Source organism: Cryptomeria japonica, chromosome 3 (assembly GCF_030272615.1).
Source record: "Cryptomeria japonica chromosome 3, Sugi_1.0, whole genome shotgun sequence".
NCBI lineage: Eukaryota > Viridiplantae > Streptophyta > Pinopsida > Cupressales > Cupressaceae > Cryptomeria > Cryptomeria japonica.
The window spans coordinates 756,216,226-756,228,182 of record NC_081407.1 but is presented as its reverse complement, the minus strand read 5'-3'; the positions used below and the strand labels follow the sequence as shown (position 1 = coordinate 756,228,182).

Below are 11,957 nucleotides of genomic sequence, written 5' to 3'. Positions count from 1 at the left end.
ATACATTGGCACATACCTCCCCATTTGTACCAATTTCTAAAATGTTATCAAGATTGTTCAAATCTGTGAGTGTCCACCACTTAACAAATTTTTCATTAGATAGTGTTGGTTGATTTCGATAGAGATTGTCGAGGGTCATGCATGTCATCTTACGTAGTGTAGCGTATTTTGCAATATACAGAGCTCAGTTTTGGGAATCCTTCATAATATTTCTCATTTCCTCTAGCATGGGCAAAAGAGCTGCTAAAGTTAAGAGTGTCTCTAGATTACTTAACCTCCGAAGAAGGTTAGGAAATTTTGGTTGATCTATTTCGTTGTGAGTTGTGTGAAATAGTCCAATCAAGGATGGATATTTTGAAAAAATTCGATGCGCTGGACCATCCAAAGAGATCCATTGGGTATCATTATTCTTGAGAAGCTTTTCCCATCAGTTATTCCATTAGCAAAGTGTTGAAATTTCAAAAATCACTTGGGACTTCGACAAAAGTGTGAGTAGAGCTCTCTGATTAATTTCATTTGTTTTTATTGAAGCATACTTGCTCACAATTCCAAAAGCTAGATTCATTCTGTGAGCCATGCAGTGAATTGTAGTAATGTACATTGCAAATGAAGTTTCAATCTTTGAAAAAAGACCGTTCCTGTGACCCTGCATTACTGAAGCTCCATCTTCTCTAGCACACACCAATTTTTTGGCAACCATCATGTCATCCATACCTCCACATATTCAATTAAACTTCTCTTTAGTAGTTGAAATAAATTTTCCGTTGTTGCACTCTCCTTTAGTTTAGCAACAGATAGTAGATGAGGTTGGCGGCCATGATTCTGTACAGTATAAACATGCATGCATACCCTTGAAGTATTGTCTACTGCCATAACTTCATCTAAACAAAATGCAATAAAGTTTGACTCTCTTATTTTTTCCTTTACATCTTCTTTTTCAACCTCAGCAAGACAACTTGCCCATTCCCATTCACTTTTTACTGACCAGTGTCTATTAGGATAGTTAGGAACTTTCAAAAAGTGTAATAAACCACTAATTCATAGGAAATCTATCATAGCACGCCCTCTGCTCAAAATATAAAAAATAACGCTTAACTGAATGACTTTTCCCAGTTGTTCTATTTGCATTGCTTTTCTAAAACTAGCTTCAATAGAACCAAGTTAACTTCAACAAGCTTCATTTGTATTTTCTGATGAAAATAATACTCTTCGGCATTCCTCACATGCTTACATTCCTCCTTTGTTTTCCATCTTATCACTGATTTTTCAACTCCATCTATCATTTTTTTTCAAAAACCTTACCCATATGCTTTTCTATGGTGTCAAATTTTAGCTATAACCTAATTTCCTTATTATGTTTCCAAGTGCAAATCTTACACCTGCATTCTATTGGAGCCTCGCCTTTGATTGGATTCTCCACTAGTTCAATGAATGGATACTTTGATGCCCAATTAATTTGAAAATTCCTCATTGATATATCCCAATCCCAATCCTTTCTTGATTATGGTTGATCCTTTTTTGATCTGGCTTTTCTTTTCCCCTTCTGTGTATTATCATCAATGACATTATCACCCAAGTTGATTATATCATTCCGGCTAACTTGGGCATCTACTAGATAATCTTCTTTAAGATCATTTTGATCTGAGATATCAGGTTCAACGTCATCTTCAGCATGCAGTATAGGTTGTGAATTTTGTACTTGTACTTGTGATGATGTACCTTCCTGATTTTCAGCACAATCTTTTCCAAAGTGAAAGTACGAAGACAATGTTCTTCTTTTTGTTGGCCTCTCATGGCCTTCCCCACATTTAGGTTTCATACCCTTCTTCCTGTTCGACATCTCCAATGAAATAAAAGCTGCCAAAAAAAAATCAATTTGTTGAAGAAGCAATAATAGACTATAAAGTATAAGATATGTTTCATTGGCCCTACGACCCACAATCTAGATGTCTGAGGTCTGAATCTCTCGGTTGACCACTTGGCACTAACGAGTCCCCACTGAATAAGAATGAACTCAATAGTGCAAACAAATATAGATAAATTCAGAATAATATTATAACACATCAAAAATATGATCGCTCACCTTTAGGTCACTAGCAGTCGCCAATGCAGTCAACAACAATGATTTTCCTTGGTCTGAAACTTCGCTATTGATCAAAATTGAGAGCCTACAACCCACCAGAATTATGTAGAGATAGATCTAATCATTGAATGTATTTATACCAATCCTTATATGGTGAATTCTGTAGGAATTTTATATAGTATATAAATATTTGGCGAATCTCGCATAACTATAAAATATGAATTATGTAATTTTTGAGGCGATTATGGGTCGTCCAAATAATTGGCAAATACAATATAGTTGGCAAAAGTTGGGGTGAATGGAGACATGCATCGATAAAATGTTGGGCTTATTGGGTCCTCCTAGCTAACAAATTTTCATATGCCTATAGACGAATTATGGTCGTCTATTAAGGCAACCTTGGAGAGTGTAGGCAAAAAAATTAAATTTAACGTGTGTCCATCATATATTGTATTAGCGAAATCCTCCCATAGAAATATTTAATTACATAAAACATATGGCGATCAAGCCGTAAATTTCACAGAAAATGATAATGTTCTCCAGTCGGTACAAAATATTCACCATTTCCCAGGTCACTGATGTGAAAAATTTGCCATTGGCGAATATTCGCCATGAAAGGAATTGTTGAATAGGTGCCAATTTTTTGACCTACCTATGCACAATTCATTCTTTACGTCAATCTCTAAGAAAAGATGGATAAGATATGCAAAGACTTGGATACTTATATAGAGATATCCAAATGGTAGTTATCTCAATTGAATTTGGCCAAATAGAAGACTCACACATTGGAGATGTTGGTTTTCAAGAAGGCATGAGATTGGCTAGAGGAATCCCTCCAGGATGGTATTTGGGAGTTCATGATGAGATCAATGGAAATATTTGAGTATGGTAGGATGTTTGAGAATGATGTGTAGGACAATAAGAAGGATATGGGTTAAAAAAGAAACACTCAACTAGAAGAGGAGGTATCCAAATTAAAGGAGAACCAAAAGACCCTAATGAACAACATATAGGAAATTATTGAGTCTTGTAGGGATTAGTCAAAAAATTGGCTAGAACTATTTAGGTTCTATAGAAGGAACTTGTGAGAAGAAAGGAGAAGTGGTTGTGAATGGATGAAATATCCTAGGTCCATGGTAGCCTCCTCCAATAGGTGCACACTAGACCAAAACATACATTGGATAATCTCAACTCTTCCCATCATGCTAAAGTTATTGTTAGTTCCTTTGCTTATTTTAGGGAGGTGGCTTTGGAGAATGATTTGTGTTCTTACAGAATGAATGTTAGGCCATTAAGGGCTTGAAGTCACTCAGTGAAATTTATTTGATTGCTAGTCTTTTGATAAATTTTATTTTTTGTTGTTTTTGTTTATTAGGTTTCTTAGTTTTAATCTTTTTTCTTAATCTCATGCCTTATGAGATTTATCTCTTTTTCAATCTAATAAAAACTTTTAATATAGCTTAATTGCTACCTCTTAATGCATCTATGCCAGTCTATGCTTTGTTTACATTATCTTAAAATGATACATGCTTTGAATACTTTCTTGAGGGATGAACAACTATTATATTCAAATATTTTCTCTCGTGTCCATAAAGAACTCAAAAGTTCCATTATAATCTCCCACGCAGACGTAAACAATTAAAAAAATCAAATGCCCCAGTTTCGACAGCTGAAAACAAATGAAAAACAGGCTAAGACGATGCAAATAATTGCATGATCTCCATAAGTCTTTTGAGACACCCCATTGTTGTGATCTTGATGATGATAATTTGTACTGCCAGGTGGACGTGGCGGTGACTTCTTATTCTTGTTCTTCTTCTTCTTTTCATTACTGAAAGCGGTCTCACCGTTGCCTCTCTATATTGAGAAGAAAATAGCATTGAAGCATTTTCAGACGATACAACCCCCGTAGTGTTCATATCCAGACTGTTGTTATTTCTCCCTCCAGTTGTTGTATTGATGGAGTGAGAGGTCACTAAGAAGAACCCTGTGATCAACACAATCATCAACACAGATCTCATGTTCATATAATATATAAGATTTTATAATCTTATATTAGAACATAATATAGATTTTATAAAGGTATATGATCCCTAATAACATTATGTTCTAACAGAAAATTATTATTTTCTCATGCTAGTTCTAAATCAAATTTATGAAAAGTAGCAATTTAACACAATACTAGGGTGAAGAATAAATAATTTTACAAATGGAGCCTCATGGTATTTAAACACTATCACGGAAACATATAATTTGGTAGTTTTATGATAGAGGATACCTCATTATATCACAAGGGACCTCAAAGCTTCTAAGATAAAATAGTTAGATAAGATCTATTAAGATCTCTTAAGAGCCTAAAAATATAAACTTTGACAATATAGGATGGAAACAACACCTTACACATAAAAACATAATTTTTATTTTTAAAATTAAGTAGTGAGAGTTTCTCTAAAAGGTTCTCTCAAATTTTTTATATCTCAAAGTGTGTTTCTCATCCTATCCAATTTTATTTAGCAACATAGGTTGTGGTAGAATTATTTTTTTCAATACAACTCGACATAATCAAAATAATATTTCTAAAATGACTAATCTATTATAATTAAAATAATATATCTATAACATGTGGCCAAATAGAAGACTCTAACCTTGGGGATGGTTTTCAAGAAGGCATAAGATTGGCTGGATGGATCCCTATAAGAGGGTATTTGGGAGCTCGTGAAGAAAGTAGTAGACACATTTGAGAATTGGAGGATGATTGAGAATTATGTGTAGAACATCAAGAAGGATATGGATTCAAAAAGAAAGACTCAATTAGAAGAGGAGGAATCCAAATTAAAGGAGAACCAAAAGACCCTAATGATCAACATATAGGAAATTATTAAGTCCTATAGTGATCCATCAAAAAAATGGCTAGAACTATTTAGTTTTTGTAGTAGGAACTTGTGAGAAGAAACACGAAGCGGTTGAGAAGGGATGCAATGTTTTAGGGCTATGGTAGCCTCCCGTAATGGGTGCACAAAAAACCAAAACATACATTGGAGAATCTCAACTCTACCCATCATGCTAATGATGTAGTTAGTTCCTCTACACATTTTAGGGAGGTGTATTTTGAAGAATCATTTGATTTATTACAAAATTAATGTTAATCCATTAAGTGATTGAATCCACTGAAGAAGAGTTAGATGTTTTCTAGTCTTTTGCAGGTTTTTATTTTTTGTTGTGTATGTTTATCGGGTTTATTATTTTTAATATTTTTCCCAATGTCATTCACTATGAGATTCATCCCTTTTTCCTTGATGGTTTCCTTGTAATGGGTCCAAGATCTTTTCATGCTCATCAACTATAAACTTTTAATATAGCTTAATTGCTACCTCTTAGTGCATCTATGTTAGACTATGCTCTTTTTACTTATGTTCATTTTACATTCTATGATGCTTATACTTTGAATACTTTCTTGACAGATGAATCAACTATTCTATTCAAATATTTTCTCATGCGTCCATAAAGAACTCAAAAAATACATTGTGATCTTCAATAGTAGATTCAATAACATCTAGAATCCATCTTAATCTTTAATGGTAGAGTCAATGACACCTAAAATAGATTCAAATTATGTACATAAGTTGCTTCATTTTTTCCCAACTACTTCCTAATCTTCTGATGTCTCTCCATAAGATCTTTAATACATTAATAACACGCACTGACAAGTTAGAAACACATTTACTTAACTCAAAATTTATTATTTACAAATTCTAAAATTAGTTTATTGACATTTACAATCTAACTAGCTTAGTCTTAACTTAACAACGTTAGCTTTAGTTGTACTTTGATATTTAAATTGTATTCTCCATTTCTTACTTATTTGTTGATATAACTACGATTCTTTGATAGATTATTTATCCATTGATTATTTTAAAAATATCATAGAATTAAATTATTTTTAGATAATATTTCATTATTTATACTTAAACAAAGTTCTCTCAAATGAATACAACAATGCCTTAATCTTAATACTTTAATAATAATTTTTTCATTTAATACTCAAAAATTATTTTCATGAATTAAACAATATCTCATTCTTAATATTTTAATAATAAATGTTCCTTTTTTAATACCTTTTTTCATTGAAAATGAGGATTTGAAGTAGAATGTTGTTACTCTTAAACAAGTAAATCGAATAACCTCAAAAAAAAATTAATAACTTTCCTCTAGATTCAATTTCTAGAAAATTTTGTAAATGCTTTATTTTTCTTAAATGCAATGTTTTAAGAAATAAAATTAAATTACTCGTAAAAAAAATAAAAATACATTTACTCGGAATAAAAGAAATATTGTTCATACTCATACACAGAATGAGAACGCATATAATATTTTAAAAAATTTAACAGGTGGATGGAATTGCCGAAGGAATATATTGTACCGAGTGGGGAAGCTAAGGAACAGGGTGTTGAGTCCTTAATGCTCTAAAAGATTAGGATTCTATTCATATAATTTAATTTAAGAATATTAATAAATACAAACTAACTTTCTCACGTGATAACAATTATTCTTCACCATTATACAGTATTGGAATTAAACATCAAACATATTTATTCTTCATCTTCGTCCAGTAAATTAAGTATCAAATAAATTTTTTTATCTTAGAATGCGAAACGACTTTGTCTTTTGTGTAGTTTTTAGCTTTTTTGGGGGTTTTGCTTTTCTCTATTTTAATAGAAAAGTTCGATATCCTCCATTATACAAACCACTGAATGTTTCGGTGGTCGCCTTAACAGTTCCATTAAATGTTGGTTTTTTTTTCATTCTTTTTTAAATTAAAATATTAAAAATTTTGATTAAATGAATTATGCTAATTGTAACTCGTATATTTATCTTTAAAAAAATATTGGTGTATGCTGACAGGTATTATATTTGTTCATTATTCCACTTAAAACTTTATTATTATATTATAATTAATATTAAATTATTATTATATTATGATATTATAATTAGTATTAAATTATGTTTTAATATATTATTATTTTTTATATTATCGAATTATTATTATTATAATAATTTTTAAAAAATTTTCTTATTTATTGATATTTCTAAATAACTATAAGAGTGAAAATTAATTTTAAAAATATTGATAAGATTAGACATAATCATAAGAGAGAAAGTAATATATTTTTAATAATAATTTTTTCTTTTATTTTTATGTTTAGTTATAGTGAAGATTTTTTTTTATTGTTTCTACTTAACTAGAAAGTTCATGTTAATTTTTTTATAAAATTTTTATTTATATAACAAATTTTTTTAACTCAAAAACATATTTAATTTAATTCATATTGTTTATTATATGATATTTATCTTATCAATCAATAACTAGTTTTGAATCATAATATATATAGATAGATATTAAATATTGGTTAGAAACTTCATAATTGTAATAAATAAAAAGTATTCCAAAACTAACTTAGCAAAAATGAAAACTTTATGATTCATAGTTTACAAAATATATGTATCTCATCTAAAAAATATATTTTTAAGCATAAAATATACAAAATGATATCAGAAGTAGTGGTTATGAAATTTTTGATATTAATAACTAGTATACCTATCTTAGAATATTGTGGAGCATAATAATTAGTTTCTTATTCATTTCTTATAATGGTGGAGGATGTTCGAAATTTGAATTTTCACTAGGGTGGAAATTACAGTGAAGGTAGAAATGGCAAAGGAATGACGGGGATCATCTTGGAGGAAGAGGATGAGGATGATAAGGCTGATGGGGGTGGCAAGGATTGTTGGGATGTCGGTACTCAACGCATTCCAACATGCCACAATGATGCCCCGTCTGGCAATTTCGACAACTCCCGTGGTTCTATGGGTCTTAGTGATCCTGTCAGATGCCTACATTCTTCTTCTGCTTCTCATTGCAATAAGAAATGGTCATATTTATTTGGTTCACACTCGAAAGGTAAGTTGGTTTCCCTTGTTTCTCACAATGCAAACCCTATGCCAGGTATATGTTTTATATCTATTTCGGATTGCATTTTGCATAAAAATCTAGCCAACATGGAATTTATTTTTGTGGAAAAATTTGTGGTGCCGCAACCCAATATTGAATCTATTTGGGCATGGGTTGCTCGTAAATGGAATTGAAATGACCAGACTAAGGTTACTGCAATGGCAAATGATTTTTTCTCCTTTTCCTTTACCTGTGATGAGGATTTAAAATCAGTGTTGGCTGGAGGACTATAGCTATTAGGGAAATCCTCCTCGGCTCTGTAGAAATGGGAACCTAGTTTCAACCCAAGGGATTCAGAATGCAATGAAGTACCTATTTGGGTTTGTTTGTCGGGTCTCCCTTTGGAATGTTGGGATGAGGAAATCTTTTGTGGGTTGGTTACTTATTCTGGTGAGTTGTTTTCACTGGACCTAATGACAATTGCCAAAAGAAGATTGGTCTATGCTCGTATCTATGTGAATATTAAGTAATCATTAGACCTTCCCTAGGAAATAACTTTTAACTCAAAACTTGGGAAATGGATTCAAAAGGTGGAATATGAATCAATTCCTTTTGCTTTCTTTCATTGTAAGAAGGTTGGTCATTGGGTCAGGGACTGCCCTACCAAGAATCCATCTAAAAAAGTTTGGAGGAAAAAATATTATTAGTCGGTTATTGCTATGGATTTGCCTAGTGGGCCTCTATGTTCATAGGCTCCTGAAACGATGGCTCCAGATATGAATAGTCAAGATTGTCAGATGTTGCAAGGGGAAGTTATGGGGAGTGATTTGAAAGAGGCTCATTTTGGGCCTCCACTTTCAGAATCTCTTGTTCAGGGAGAGATCCCCTATCCATTGGAGGAAACTAAGGTGATTCTGGGTACCCCCCTTCCCATTCTATCTATGAAGACAAATTTGAATTTGATTGTGGATATGGGTTCTTCTCAGGAAAAGTTGGGTCAGCTAAACTCTTCTTCCTTTGAAGCCTCTCATCCAAACTCCCCATCGGATATTGTCCCAAAGGTCGAGGATCCTAATCCTTTTATTGAATTTAGATCTAAGAATTGTCGTCGTAGTTCCCCCCCCTCAAATGATGGGGCGACATTGAGATCTATGGGTGTTAAAAATAGGAATAGGTATACAAAATATTGTGGCTCAAAACCAAGAGGGGTTGGAAAATCCCCAAACCTCTTCAGTACAGACAAGAAAAGTAAGTCAAATATTGTTGATGTCTCACAACAGACTCTTAAGGACATGGGGATTGACTCCCCTGATCGATCTAACTTAACATCATTTCATGGAACATAAGGGGGCTAAATCAGCCCCATAAACATGATCTCCTATCAAATATGATTTGACACCATAGACTAGCAATTTGCCTTATTCAAGATATTAAAATGCTTTTTGAAAAAAATTTAAAGATAAAGTTGGCTATTTTTAAGGATTGTGGTGTTCATTGTGTTGATGTGGATGGTTCCACTGGAGGAATTGCTACTTTTTGGAATCCTAGACTTTTTCAAGGTTTGACAGTTGTCTCCAGTCTGAATCACATTGCTACTAGAATCACTAATCTTCTGCATGGGTATGTTGGCCAGTTGGAGGAATTGATTATGTGTTGCATTGATGTTTTGTCATTTATGTCACCATAGCTATTTTGTATGCTTTACGGGAACCCTTCTGGTCCCAGTAGGTTGAGTGGTTTCTAGTTGGATTGGATTCTGCATGATCCGATATGCTCTGGTATGATTTGGTTATGGAATTGGCTCTCATGTTCATATTTAGTTAGTTATTTTTGGTCTAGTGATCAGATTCTATCCCAATTTATTGGAAGCTTGGTTTGAGGTTCCAACGAGGGTTTCACTGACAGAGCTTTTGATGAAGATCTTTGATGATATGCATAAGTGGTGTTGGTGAAGATTTTGGTATGGTTTTAGGATGCTGATGGTGATCATGTTCGAGACTTGGAGAATGAAGATCACTGCTTTAGTGTGTGGACCTATACTGGGTCCCGGTTGATCTAGGTTGTGGACCGACTTAATGTAACATGTGGATTGGACCTCTCAACATGTTTTCAGGATGTCTTATGAGTTGGATATTATTTGTTTGCTCTAAGGCCAACATGTTTTGTAATTATATAATTGGTTTATTGTTTGGTGGTCGACCTGATTGTTTATGGTCAAGGGTTTGTATATATATGATGTAAGATCTCATTGTAGATCATCATGGCATATGGTCAGGGAATGGGATATGGATATGCAATGTGTGATTAATGTAATATCATTTAGGGAAAGGATTTGGTCGATCATTGGAGATCGAATTGGGTTTATGTAAGAGGATTTAGTCCTCAAATATTGAGCTTAGTCGAAACTGTACTCAAGCATAGGAGATGCTATCTTTGCAATTCATTCATTCTTCCAGATTGTAGTCTAGATTTCTATGTAGTCAGTGAGACTCCTTTTGTGATGAGCAATGTGCTCTAGGCTATTGGCCTTCCTGCAAGTGCAGGCCCCTCAATTGTAATTCATATACTTACTACAAAAGTATTATCTGACTGTGGGTAGGCTTCCCACCACGGTTTTTCCCTTTACTTGGTTTTCCATGTAATATTGGTGTCATGTGGATGGTATTTATTCTCTGACTATTGTTTATGCTTAATTGGTTTACTTCTATTTTGGTATATTCTTTAACCATTCCGGTATTAAATTTTAATTGCTAAATGTTTTGGTAATCTGTGACAATTGATTCACCCCCTCTCTTAGTTGTCTTCCAATTATTTGAACTGTCTAACAATTGGTATCAGAGATCTGGTCCTCTCTGTCGAAAGTTGAACCACTTGAGGAAGATTCTATGGCGATTGATAGTTCAAGTTCATCTAGAGCTATCTTTCAGAGAGATATTCCTAGGCTTGATGGAACAAATTACATAGTATGGAAGATTTGGATGGAGACTTATCTAAGATATCTTGGCAAGGAGATTTGGGAGATCACATAGAATGGTGTTACACCTCATAATCTGGCATCTGGCAATCCTCCTCTGGCAAACTTGGATAAGGAGCTTGAGAATGATTGTAGAGCAAGAGAAGCCCTCTTGTGTGCACTTTCTGATTAGCAAATAATGGGATTAACCACCAAATCATCTGGAAAGGCTATATGGGATAAGTTGGAGACTCTCAATGAAGGTGACCCTACAGTGAAGATTGCTAAACTTGATGGTTACTGGGTGAGATATGAAAACCTAAAGATGGAAGAAGATGAAAGGATTACTATATTCATGGAAAGGGTAAACAAGATTGTTATGGGAATTTAATGTTGTGGTGGAGCTCTGAGTGAAGATGAAATTGTTTCTAAAGTTTTGAGAGCCCTACCACCAGCTTACAAGATGAAGGATACTACTATTAATGAATTGAGAACAATGGCTAATACATTTGTCAATAGAGATACCTTGGGTGGGAAATTATCTCCTTTTGAGATTGGAAAGCTTTATATGCAAAGGAATTAGATGACATGAAGAGAGAAGATGATGAGTTTGAGCAACTTGAAGCACTATTTGTTAGAGGAGTACCTAAAGGACCAGAAGGAAGTAAGTATGAAGGAAAAACACCTTTTAAATGTTTTGCATGTAATAAGATTGGTCTTTTTGCATCTAGATGTCCTTAAAGGAATTCAAGATTTGAACAAAGAGTTAGAAGATCTTTTAAGCCTAACCCTGGATATCAAAACAAGTATAAGTATAGGAAAAAAAGAGACAAATCATGCTACATAGAGGATGAGGAAGGTATTACTAATTCTGATGATGAACTGACAGAAGATTCTGCTAGTGGTTCTGGCAACGGGAAGGAATGGGTGTTCCCGGCTATCAAGGAAGATGTTCCAACACTAGAAGAGAA

General features: G+C 33.3%; 1 pseudogene; it reads left to right on the top strand.

Annotated features, from left to right (window-relative positions):
• The first annotated feature begins 8,797 nt into the window (after positions 1 to 8,797).
• Positions 8,798 to 11,957, top strand: part of LOC131874340 (uncharacterized) — a 47,260-nt pseudogene continuing 44,100 nt past the window's right edge.